The sequence below is a fragment of the Stegodyphus dumicola genome, chromosome 5 (genome assembly GCF_044657685.1).
Source record: "Stegodyphus dumicola isolate Sdum_Otavi_A_Nest chromosome 5, ASM4465768v1".
Lineage (NCBI taxonomy): Eukaryota > Metazoa > Arthropoda > Arachnida > Araneae > Eresidae > Stegodyphus > Stegodyphus dumicola.
The window spans coordinates 25,975,545-25,989,957 of NC_140772.1; positions in this window are offsets into that span (position 1 = coordinate 25,975,545).

Here is a 14,413-nt window from a genome sequence, read left to right on the forward strand (position 1 = left end):
TCTCATTTGAAATTTTCAGAGAAATGTAGCATTTAATGCTATGTAAATTTAAGTTTCACAAATATATAATTAAAACAAAAAATATCAAATATATTTCGTATGAAATATGAAATAGATGCAAAGTTTTTCTACATAAAAAGATGCTACGTAATTCTTAGGTAATACATGCATTTCCATAGTAACACATGGTACCACGGTTTGGTTTACATAATAACAGACAATTTTGCCAGCCTCCTTAATTTTTTTTCCAAAACATGTAAAATTTATTTCTGAAGCAATATTTTGTCATAATGATTTTTAGATATATAAAATAAAATGTTGAGGTAATAAATTGAATTTATATTAACAGTTACTGAATATTAGATATTAATGACAAATTTTCAAGACAGAAGCAATTCTATGAATAGGAAAAAAATAATCTATTGAGAAGAATGTTCCCACCCTTCCTGCTTTTTTTTAATAAAATTCTTGGAAATATGAAAAACACTTTATTTTGTTAAATAATGTTTACAGATTTAGAAAATAAAAACATATTAATAACTTCTGATTAATAATAGGAATTAACGTTTCTCAAAAGAGAAATTTATAATTACAAATCTTTTTTTTTCCACAAGAAATGCTTCTTCTTCTTTTTTTTTTTTTTTTTTTTTTTAATAACAGTAGGTATAGCAATAGTAGTAAGACTGTTTGTCTATACTGTTTGTCTATGAGTCTATACATTATAGTTTTGACAATATACTATGACTGTATAAACAGTAGGTATGACTGTTTAATGCAAGATATCTTGCATTAAATATATTGAACAACATAAAGCAATTAATAAAATTCAGAATAAATCTAATAATAGCTCTTCGAAAACTGACTGTAATTGTCAAAAACAATCAATTTTAAAATCTTAAAAAATACGTCTTCTGACATACTTTTTTTTTTTTTTTTTTTTGACACAAATAACAAAAAAATTCAGATATCAAATTCAAAAATGTCTTCTTTTAACAACTAATTAACATTAGATATTAATTGGAAAATTTCAAGGAGGAGGCAAAAAATATAAACGTAAGAAATATAAAGTATTGAAAAAATTTTTCTCCTTTTTCAAATTATTTGTAAAATAATGTTTCCAAATTAAATGACAAATTTCATCTTTACTTCCCTGATTTCTTAGTTTTCTAAATTAAAATAATTATATAAATAAAAGAACTATACATAATACCATATAATATAAATTTTAAAAAAGGGTAAAAGATTTAAAAAATAGAAAGTTATTTTAAATATGAATGTTCAGAGCATTAAATGTTTATCAACAGCAGAAAAATTTAATAAAAATTAATTTCAATATTTAAATTGAAAATTATACAAGATAAATAAATTTTAAAAAATTAATTATTTCTTTATTTAAATAAAATATATACAAAATTATTTGCCTTGTTTAACATATTCATATATTCATATTTCTTTTTTTAATTCATTTACACAAATTTTCTGTACATGTTTAAATACTACAGATCACTGGGGAGTGATGAATTTGTCACAAGCGTCAGTTATTTAACACAATACAAAAAGATAATAGATGCAAAAACTCATTGCCATCATGTATATGTATCAATAAGTATTAAACAAATACTATGGGAGCTCGAAATACATACAGTTTCTCCCACTTAAATACTACAGAATCTTGAAGTACAGTTTCTCCTGCTTAAGTAATGTTAGAAATACATTGTGAGTATTTCTGTCAGCAGGAGCAAGGAAACATACATTTGAACAATGCAGACTGCAAGTCCTGAGTTAAATAACAAATAAGTGTTCTCTTTCATAATAAGTGTCCTTGCCTTTCAGGTAGTTAACTTGGAAAGGAACTCCTACGAAAACACACAGTGAACTTACAAACATAGGCAAATCACAGCTACAGTGATACTTCGCAGACATTCAGAGTGTTCCGTATGGAGTCTGGGAGTAAAAAGTACCTGATTTGCTACCTCTGTTGGGGGGGGTAAGAAAAATTAATACAGATAGGCACTTCTTCCCTGTTTCCTCAGGAACTGTCCAGGCGAATCATTATTATGGAAATTGTCGACACCTTTACAGTTTTTTCTCGAAACAATTTGCAAGTGAACACAATTTTACAGTCTCTAAATTTTTGCACAGAAAGTCCTAAATCATGGAGGACCTTAAAACAAAAATTTTGGTCAAATTCCCTGTTTTCAAATTGTTTGACATGGCTCGATTTTCGGGAGTCGTTTCGTAAAGTCCAAAACTCTAGGCTTTCAGTTGAAGCTGGAATTTTCCCGGCTATGGCTGTGATGGAAAGGACATTTTGTAAAAGTCACCAAATTTGTCTGAGTTACATTTTATGCAGGTATTCTGCATTTCCTGGGAACTTGCAGGTATATGATAAGCAGTAAAGACATCCAGAATGGTTAGGGCATCCAGTTTGCATATGCCCAAAGTGCTGACACCTGAAACAGCTGCTGGTTTGTTGCTTCCCTGATCTGTATTTTGCTTCTGGTGGAGTCAGAGTTTTTATCCACTGATTAAGCCATATACGACAACCTTAAGTGGAAGTTGTTCTTTTGCACTGAAAGGCACTGACAGCCCGTTCTCTGCTGTGCCAGTCATGGAACATTCAGAATACATTCTCCTAAACATTTACGATTTTGTACAGTCTCACCTTCTTTGGGAACATATAAAGGTGACACTGCAGAGGAATGGCGGCATCGATATTATTTTTGCCGAAAAGATTTCTTTCCACATGACTTGAGGTCGCAGGCACATTACGGGAAGCAGACAACATTTCTTTTCCATGGGAGGTGGGACGCTGTATCCAATAAATCCATCTGCTCTAGGCAATAAAAGGAGTTCAGAGAAATGTTGAAAGCTCTCATGTTGGAATTGATGCAGTCAAGAAAGAATGCATGATGAAGGCAACGGATTTTACTGTGGTTAAGAAGTTCATTTTTGATTTCCAAAAGATCTCTTTTGGAAAGAGAAGCTTTAAAATCATATCACACAGTGTTGGCGCTCAATAACTCTCATCCAGTTTTTCAGACGATAATGAAATAGCAAATTCAGTCATAATTAGTAAACTGCTGGTTCTAACATCAGAAAAAAAAGTCAAAGAGAGATAAGAATTGGTGACTTAATTTTAATGCACCAGTAATATCTCTCATTTCTGGCTGAGCATAAATTTTTTTTTTTCTCCTTGCGGTCCAAACTTGTGTATCACAGCTCAGCTGATGAGTGTCTAATGCATATATGTGACGGCATGAGCAGTGTGCCCTATTCAGTGCCCCCCCCACCTACTGGAGATGCAGTAGTGAAGTAATGTTTTTCAAAAATGGTAGCAAATTTATTTAAAAATATGAATAACATTTCAAGTGCATAGAGGATCATTTAAAAGCAAAATGCTTAGATTTTATCATCAAAATATAACAGAAGATGAAACTACAGAATTAAGCAGAATTTAATGTGTCAAACAAATACACAGAAATATAACCTAACATGATGAAAGTTATAACAGATTATGCCAGAATGGGTCAACATAGCCAAGAACTGTGTATAAATTTATTCTAAATTACAAACTTTTATGGAAAGTTAGCATTTCTGATAAAATATTTTTAGTTGTAAGACACACACACACACACACACAAAAAAAAAAAAAAAAAAAAAAAAAAAAAAAAGATGGACATAATTATCTCAATAAAAAGTAAATTGGCTTTTTTATATAAATATAATACAAATTCATGTTAAAATTTCATTCAAAAATTGTATTTATGCATCTTCATAATACAATAATTTCGCTAATTATTTCAAACAATAAAATCTGTTATATTCACAAATTTTTTATAAAACAACAGATTTCCTTAAACTGTCATGTTTCAACTAAGTGCAGTCATGTTTTTATATTTTACAGAATTAGTACATACTGCACATAAAAATAAGAAAATAAGAAAAGTATACAATTTTATTAGTTTCCCTCCTCATAATAAAATGACATTTTTTTTCAACAAATACTGATATTATTAAATTGATTAAAATTTCTCCAGAAAAGATTTACACGTTTCTATATATTGTGCTACGCAAATTTTCTTCCTCTAATAACCTAATAACTGACTTTTCATGAACTACTTTGCATCTATTTAATAATTTTTTAAACATGAAGATTATTAAAACAAAAATATTCACTTAGAAATTATATGCATAAAGGAAAAGATTTTTACTAAAAAATTATTGTATAGATTTTTAATAGCCTTAACACAATAAACTTTTTCTTTAAAAAATTTTCTATGATGAATTGTATTTAAACATAGTATCAAAAATTATAATAGTGTGCTTTGACAACTGTTTTAATGCACACACAAATTTAAAATGCCTAAAATGTATAAATTACATAATTACAGTTTAAGCTTTACACAAAAGACATGCTAAAATTTAAAATTTAGATTAATTAAGGATAAAAGGATTACATTTATAAGTGACTGAATAGCATAAGAGGCTTTCAAATTAAAGTATTAGCTCAATACTCTGAGGTCAGCAAGACCATAGAGAAGGTAGTTTAATAATGTCATGAATAATATGAAATTTTTGTTCCACTTCATGTTTATAAAAGTGAAATAAACAGTTTGAAATAAAAATATATTATCAACCTTCATAAAATTTGTAATTTAATTCTCATAAAATTTGTAATAAATTCTCAGATAAATACTTTATTGGAGTAGAACTCAGACAGTCTTGCATATTATTACTATATTATTATATTAGTTCTTATGATATTAAAAAATATATAAGAATGCAATTTTACATGCATAATAAATTACTTAAACCAGACTTGAAAAATTTGACAGAAAGGTATTTTTTTATAAATTTTGTCAGTGTTTTAAAACAAAGATTTTGGAGAAGGCAAAGATTTCCTACACAAAATTAAAAGCGTTCTGTTGCAAAGAAACCAGAACTTAGTATTAGTTCTGGTGAATGGGGGGGGGGAGGGGAGTTTAAACATAATTTTGTCTGTTTTTTGAATGACAATAATTTTGTCCCAGTCTTTTAGATGGTTTAGTGAAGCATGTGAATCTGATATAAAATATTTTTTATGAAAAACAAGTTACACAATCATAATATTTTATTACAAAAAATAATAGTAGGACTGGAAGGGGATTAACTTTTTTCCCTCGTAGGTATGTGGTGTGAATATGATCTGATTTGCATAATATATTTAGGCACTGAATGAATAAATTCCTACTAGTGCCAGCCCTGGTCATAAGACATGTTGCATTACTGCATTCATTGCATTGGTTTTTAATGATTTGTTTATTTTCTTTACAACAACTATGTAATTCTGCAAAATTCAGAAATCATGCAAACATGTGCCACAGAAAGTGCCCTAAAATGCTTGGTATGGGGATGAAGTAACTTCTTTTAGATATTTCACTTGTCACACAGAGAAAGAAAACTCAAAATAATTTTCAAATTTTTTTTCTCTTACATTTATCCATTTGCCTTATAAAATAAAAATATTTAATTAAACTAAATTTTAAAATTTACAGTTCCATGTGCATATTATGAAGATTATTATTATTTTTTATATTTATACTGTATATATAAAATATGTAGAGCCAGATTAAGACTAAGCCTCATATACATTTACTTCTGTCCCCCCCCCCCATTTCTTTTCTCTTGGTTCATTTCACAGTAAAACTGGCATAAAATTTTTTTGTGGTGCATCCATTCCTCGAGTTTCTAATGACCTTTTGTTCCTAATGACCATTTCCTTGTTGCCCTAAAAACATGCTTATTTTGCTTATTTAATCCAGTTCTAACTGTTTGTATATATATCATATAATAATAGAGCTGTTACAGACCCATATACTTGTGTTAAAATATTTTGTTCTTGATGTGAAATGCCATTCGTGTTACAACACTGAGGATAATAATAAAATTTACATGTCTTTTTATTCTATGCTTGCCTACCTACTGAATTTAATTTTATATTATCATTTTTATTTTTCAAAATTGTATTTTAGAATGCCCCTCTCATTCTTTAACTTCATTTTTCTTTACTTTGAAATTCTTCTTTGAGACATATATACGAGGGCTATCCAGAAAGTAGATTACATTTTGGAATAAAAAAATAAACAAAGTATAGGAAACAAATTTTATTATATACAGATGAAAGCCACACTCAAATACTACTTTTCTACATAGTCACCATACAAATTAAGGCATTTATCGTAGCGATGTACGAGCTTGGAAATTCCTTCGTCGAAAAATTCGGCCGCCTGCGCCTTCAACCACTTCGTTACCTCTTCTTGCCTTCCATCTTGCACAAAACTTGTGGTAACCAAGCTTTTCGCTGATGATTTCGTGCAACAAACTTCGCGAAATTTGTGGAAAACTCAAAGAAAGTTCCGTTATTGTGAAATTTCGATTTTCACGGACTTTAGCATTGACTTTTTCGAGAAGTTCGGCGGTCACTATGCTGGGTCTCCCACTTCGATCTTCGTCGTGAACATTGGTTCGGCCATTTTGAAATCTTATGACCCACTGACGCACTCCACCTTCAGTGATAATGTTGTCCCCATACACTTCACGAAGCTGCCGATAGATTTCTATCGGTTTACAGTTTTTTGCAGTCAGAAACCTTATTACTGAGCGCACCTCGCAGCTCGCGGGATTTTCAATTAACGCAGACATTTCAAACCGTCACAGTATCTGAACGGAGCACAGCACGAACCTCTCACTAGCACGGCTAGATGCAGACTGAGCTGCGCAACGCTCTGACCCTAAGATGGCCGCGCTAGCCCCGCCCCTAGCGGACACAGACGGAAACGTAATCTACTTCCTGGATGGCCCTCGTAATTTCCTCCAATTTTAGTACAAAATTGAGAAAAAACAAAAGTACCTGGAAAATCTCAGTAACAATGGCGAGGTCCAGATTAAGTTAGAAATTAAACAATTCATTTCACAGCTGCATTTTCAGCAGCGAAATTTCTTTTAAGAGAAACTCATAATTCACTTCTTTAAATTAACAGCTGACCTTCTATGTATAACATCACGAATAAATAAATAAAATTAACTGTTATGTTTGCTTTAGTGAATAAGCTATTTTACTTTAGTGTATGTTTCTAGTTCCCAGCTTAGATGAAAATAATTTAAAGGACATTAAAGTTACTCATATCAGGTTCTAATTATTGTAATATTAAATCTGAGAAGTCTCATTTCACAAAAATTTCACAGAAAGCATAAAGGAAATAAATAAAATATAAAAACAAAGTCTATAATGGTAGCAGACATTTTTGCAAAATAATAATGTAGCTAAGCACAATGTTACTGCGATCATTACACTGCTCCTCTTTCTCATCACTCCATGAAAAATGGACTTGGTACATTCCATACATAGATTTTCACACACTGTTCTAAGATCTGGGATTCTAAGCCTCCTTGCATGCACATCACCTCCTAATATCACTAAACTCAGTTCAAAGTATGATACCGACTTCGAAATTCATCGTCTCGCTAAAAATTCTCATAATTTTTTAAATTTATCGTCTCACTAAAAATCCTCATACTTTTTGTGTATAACTCTACCACCACCATAAAATTTGATTAAAGGAATCACCTGCATAAAAACTTCAATTGCACCTGGGATCCTTATGCGAAAACCGAAAATCTAAAGTTGGTTTTTCCAGCTAACAACCCTATGAATCACGAATATAGGAACTTCATGACTGATGGGATTTCCTCCCCAAAGAATATCACAATTTACCTCTCCACCTGAAGACCTTATGCAGCTCATTAAGTTAGATAAATTAATTACTAATATATTTCCACATGTTTGCTTTAATTCCCACTTTTAATGACGAACTTGCAGTGAGAAATTAATTTTCTCATAGCATGGACCTGCTGACAAAATTCGTGTGACTTCAACCTTCCTGATTCGCCACTATAATGCTTCTGATTCATCAGCTGAACATATCAACATTGTTCTGGCCCCTTCTGCCCCATGATTATCTTCTTTCCGATCAGCAGATGAAGCCACATGTGCCACCTGCTTCGAGTTCTCACTGTTGTTTTCTATGTAGTGGATGGCTTTTGTGTTGTGGACGTTGATGGATAAAGTGTCCTCGCTTCCTACCTTATTTCTGTGATCTTTCCTGGGAAATTCTGTTAGCGAACTATCACTTTTGTCATGGCCTTTGGCGACTCTCTAAAGAGCTTGTAAGAGGTATTTTATAACAGTTGTGTGGCAGCATAAGAACTAGTTCCAAGTTTCAGTTGTACTGCTGATGTTAATGGAAATTGCTTTCCATTGGCATTACTTTCCATTAACTTGCATTACTTTCTGTTCATTACTTTCCAATTTGAATTTTACAAATTTCATTCCCCCACTTTTAGAGGATTTCAGAATGATTTTCCCTTTTATTTCAACTTAACTGACTTTTTTTCTTATTATATATATTAAATTTTTCGTATTTAAATTTCATTTGATCTGAATAGTCTCATTCTACAGTAGCTATTTATAGACTTTTATATGAAGATTCAAGCACTGTTTAATGTGTTAATATTCGCACTTTAATTTGTTTTGCTCCAATATAATGCACTTCAAAGAAGTTTACCTTATCCACATTTGCGCTGTGTACATTCATTATTCATTTTATATTCCTCACTTTCTAATTCCTTCATAAATTAATGCTTTCCTACCCTACTCACAACTTCCTCTGTATAAAAGTGCAAGAAATTGTATCCTTAGTGATAACTCAACAATATTTTTTAAAATATAGAATTTAATCATCATTCCTATTTTTATTAACTTTGAATACTTGTACATATATTTAGCTACTTATCCATTTTTAATCTTGTATTAATCCTTTTAGGTGCATTCTTATCAAAAATCAAAGATTATAAATACCTGAGTAAACTGGTTCACAAAATGCATGAATAAAATAATAATGCTTAATTAAGCATGAACAAAAGTAAGAAATTATCACCGATGGCAGTATATTGGTGAAGATCAGCTCAATTTTACTGTTGTTACAGTAAGCACCACACATGCTAATAGGTGTTTTACATGAAAATTGGGAATCCTTGGATGAAAAGGAGCCCACAGAAGAAGTTTCTCCACTATTCAACAGGAATGGACTGGGAGCTGCGTCATTAGTTCTGAGAAAAATTTTGGAAGTTAATGTGAAATCCAGACTGAGGAGAAAATTAATACAGACAATAATTCCACCCTCTAAAAATTTAGCTTTGCCATTTTTACCCAATAAAGGATGTAGTACTGAGGATTTTCTCCCCTTAATTCTACTCCAAATGCTGGTTATACATTCATTGATTTATCCTGAATCTTAGAGACCAGCCTGTCTGTCCTGTGTATGATTACGTGCAAAGTTTCAAAGATATCTTTAAATAACTAGACCAGATAATTCTCGTTCACATGCAGGGAATGGGGGGGGGAACACAAATCATGAACTTTATGACATGTATTTATTATAATAAAATGCATAAGAATGCATATAAAATAAGAATATCATATTTCATGAGTCATGAAACTGCAGTCACAGTGCATGCAGTTGCATATTTATATTTACTTTTTTTTTTGGCTAAAAAGCCCTGCAAAATGTTAAAGATATAAATGATTCATTTTTTACACATACAGTACACTCCCGGTTATCCGCGGAATTGGGTGGCGTGGACGTCACGGATAACAAAAATGGCGGATGATCCGCAAAAAGATAAACGGGTATAGCAAAAGAGCAAAAGGTCATTCCAAATTTGAAAAATCATTTTATGTACAATAAAAACGTAAAATAAACAGCAGGAAATGTTTAACTAACGCTTAATATTTTAGTATATCACTCAAAACCAACCTAAAATGCATTTTGTTAATGAAAATAGAAAAGTGCTTTGTATACTTACGAGAGGAGTCAAGGATACACAGAAAATTTAATACAAAGCATAACTGTAAAATTACATCTTTTTGAAGAAATCAGTCATTTGTGTTTGCTTCTTGCTTTGGAAGGGTTTCTCTTGATCCGAGATTGCATTTTTCGTAGCATAAGTTTCTCGGCCAACTTTGCGTCGTTCTGTTCTTCCAAATAGCTCAGCAGTCCATCGACTTGTTGCAAAGCCGCATCGTGATTCTTCCGCATCTGCACAGTGGGCTCTTCTTCGCCTTCACTTCGCTGTCCTTCATTATCGGTCTCTCTCCTTGCTTTCTTCACAATTTCGTCATCTGTCAAGCGTTCGAAGCCAGGTTCGTTGACTTCACACTCCAACCACTCATTAATGTTTTCAGCATCGAAGTTCTCACCACTTGGAACTCTTTTCATCATATCCGCAAGAGTTGGCGTGGGCATGTTTACATCCCATGAAGTCCAATTTCTCGAATTCCACGTCGCTGCTTAAAACGAGTCAACCAGCCAGAAGACGCATAAAAATTTCCTTTCAGGCCTAACACCTCAAAAAAGTTTTTGCCTTTACTTCAATGATAGGACCATTTACAGGAGTACCCTCTTTTCGAACATGAGCTAACCACTATGTCAATGCCGTGTCTAGCTCATCAAAGGCACAACTCTTCATAGTTTTTCGCGTTTTCACTGCGGAAGCACTGTCCGACATTGATACAAAGTTCACCAGATTGTCTTTTTGCTTTAGAATGTCACATACTGCTGTTTCTACGATTCCGTAATCCAATTCCATCTTTACGCTTGTAAAAAATAAATAAATAAATAAATAAAAACTTTGTGCAGCAAGCGAGTATAATTGGGAGTCAACTGTATAACACACCTTATTTCTTTCACATTCTGCTTATTGTTATTAATAAGTAAAATATTTTAAAGTTGAGCAATTTATTCAAAATATAATGGAAATGAAGCAACATAAGTTTTTGGACACTAAAAGATGTCATTTGCATTTAAGAAAACTCAAAAAAGAAAAACACAGCCAGAATTTCTCACAATGCCTTCAAACGTTATTCATTCTTTTATCATGATCAAATTCCCACGTTCCAATTTTGCTTTTATCAGTTTCAGCAATCACACCAGAAGCTCCAATCATATTCTCATACACATACTTTTCCACAAAAGCTCTTCCAATCCATGAAAAACATCACCAAGACATCTCAAAAGAAATTAAATCACAAATGTCCAGATCTTTGCTGAGCTCTTTCAATGGAACTCCACAAATTCTCAACCAACTTTATGTGAGCCCCAGAAATAGGGTCTTTAAATGCCACACTATGACTGACTGAAAGACAATTACATGCTTTTCAGCAATATCAGACAATTATAGCAACCTGCTTTATGTTCCTGTTCATAAATTCAAAGAAGGGGGGAGGAACATCACACTCCCTTTTACTGCCAACAAACATCCAGGCTCCATTCACTCATTTATCACACTGAAATTTCCACTTTTCATACTTGCTTTCATGAATTTCAACAATCACACCTGCACCTAAAATCATACTTTGATTTACACACAGTATGACTCCTACTTCTCTGCTAAAACTTCTCCACTGTGTGATATATTTTGCGATGCTTTTGCCTGAAAACAAATAAAATCACACGAGGTAAGTTCCATGCACGATCTGACTGACTGAAAGACAATTACATGCCTTCCAGCAATGCCAGACAATTACAGGAACCTGCCTTATGTTCCTCTTCATAACTTTAAAGAAGAGAGGAAAAAATCACCCTCCCTTTTAAGTGCCAACAAACATCCATTCACTCTTATCACTATGAAATTTCCACCGCTTTCAAACTTCCTTTCATGAATTTCAACAATCAAAACAGCACCTTCAATCACATTATTTTCACTCACATATATTTCTATTTTCACTTCTCTCCTAAATCTCTTGCACCTGTGTCACATATCGCCAAAGCTTCAATATGAAATTAAATCATGCTGCCCAGTTCTATGCAAAAAACTTTAATGAAGATCCACAAGCCTTCTGTGAATTTTGTGTGAACCCCAAGAACAGAACCTTACATATCACATTATCACACCTTACATGTGACACAGACAATGAATAATGTCTTCTTTCCTTGTAAGAATCTGAGACATTTACAGGACCTTGCCTTATATTTTTCTGTATAACTTGAAAAACAGTTTTCTTCAATTCTTTCCAGAACCTCAAAAAATATTTTTTTTTTTAAATTGTCAGACATTTACGGTTTACATCTTGTTATGGTTAAATTTTAGCTTTTTAAACTTGCTTTCGTCAGTCTTAAAAATCCCACTACAACCTCCAATCATGCTGTTTTTCATCATCACACACACATTCCTACGCATAACTCTTTGGAAAATGTCATCCAGTCTGTGACAAAATTTTCAAAGTAATCTACATCAAAACAAATTAAACCATCGATGACTTTTATACCCATGTATGGCATTACCAACTGCACTCTCTCCAAACCAGGCATATTTAATCATGGACATTCTAACATGATGCCCATTCATTTTGCTATAATGAAACTTCCCACAAGAACCATTATTCATTTCTTTTTTTTCCCTACTAAGTACATCTCATTCTTCTATACATAATATTAAGCTTTATTTGGAATGAAATACATTGCCGTACATGGCAATTAAATAAAGGTAACACACAAAACATTTTTAAATGCTTTTTGGGGCATAATGTAAAATCTTTTGGGGCATAATGTTTTTTTTTTTTTTTTTAATATATTTCCTTTCATTATGTTTTTTTTATTTTATTTTGTTATGAATGTTTTGTATTTTTATGCAAAACACGCATAAAAATTTTAATTTAATAAAGCATCTTTTTGTGCTCTTAAGGTCATATTGTTACTTTTTTTTATTCTTCCGACACCAGTTGTTGCTTTATTTTCTTCCTTCATGTTCGTACGTGGTTCATGAGGATTTGGAGTGAATAATGGAGACACTTTATTTGCCAATAATGTCAGGACAGCTCCAAAACACGTTTTACAGTCGTCGATGAACTACTATAAACACGATTATTCATCTTATGGTCATAAATTTTTAGATTATTTCATATTTTGAGTTTTATAATTCCTACATGTCATCATATCAGATTTAAAATGATGATGTAATATCGAGAAAAATCTCAAATCTAGAATGCCTGAAGTTATGACAAATGCAGGTCTTGAACTTTCTAATGTACCAGAACCTGTATGATGCTGCAGCAAAACAAATTCAAAATGGTATGCATTATGCAATATCTACAAATTCCTCAATATTTAACACATTCAGATTCAACAAAGATACTTTTGCTACCGAATGGTGGAGGCATAATAGTTTGGGTATCTTTTACTGCCTCCAAATTAAAAAACTTAAAATTTTCCTAACAAACACTATGGATATACAAAATACAAAGTTTCCTAAATCAATATACAACATATATGAACATACAAATATGAATAAGAATATGAAAATACAAAAGTTTCCTAATGACCTAAGACCTAAAAATAACTGCACATTAACTCAAATAAAAAAATTCTTCCAGGTTAAATATCCAAATAAAAGTTCTATGTGCTCATTTATAGAATTGCATATATAGAAGAACTGCACACATGTTGGCAAAATTTTTCCATATTCTGTGCACTTAAATGAGTTGCCCAACATGTAAAATGAGTTGCAAAACAGAATAACGAAAGAATATAACTCTTGAAAAGTAATTTTCAATGGGTACAAAAATTGAACCTCATGCCAGAGCATACATTAAAGTGCAATTTTAGCTAAAATATATTCAATTATAATTAGTCGTTTATTTGTACATTTTTCTTAAATGTAAAATGCAGCCTCCAATGCCCAAACATTTAAGTTATACCTTTAATAAATTAGACAACTTAAAAAATTCTTTTATTATTTATAACAATAAGCAGTATCTGACAGAAATAAGCAATATTATATGTGTTGAAAAATGAATCATTTATTTCTTTTAACATTTTCTAGGGCTGTGTAGCAACAAAAAAAAGTAAACCTAAATATTTAAAAACAAGCCACTGCATGAATTCACTCTGGTTGCAGTTTCATTAACAATGAAATACAATATTCTTATGAAACATTTTATTCTTATTAATACATACCATAAAGTTCATGATTTGTGTTTTCCCCCCTCCTGTATGTGAACGAGAATTATCTGTTCTAGTTATTGAAAGAGATCTTTGAAACATCACATAATCATACACAGGACAAACAGACAAATCTCTAAAATTCACGATAAATTAATGAATGTAACAAGCATTTGGAATAGAATTGGAAGGGGATCCTCAATACCAATATCTTTTATTGTATAAAAATAGCAAAAGATTAATTTTTAGAGGGCAGAATTATTGTCTGTATTTTCTCCTCAGTCTGGATTTCATAGGAACATCCAAAATTTTCCTCAATAATAATGCTAATGATTGCAGATTCTAGTCCATTCCTGTTGGATAGTGGAGAAATG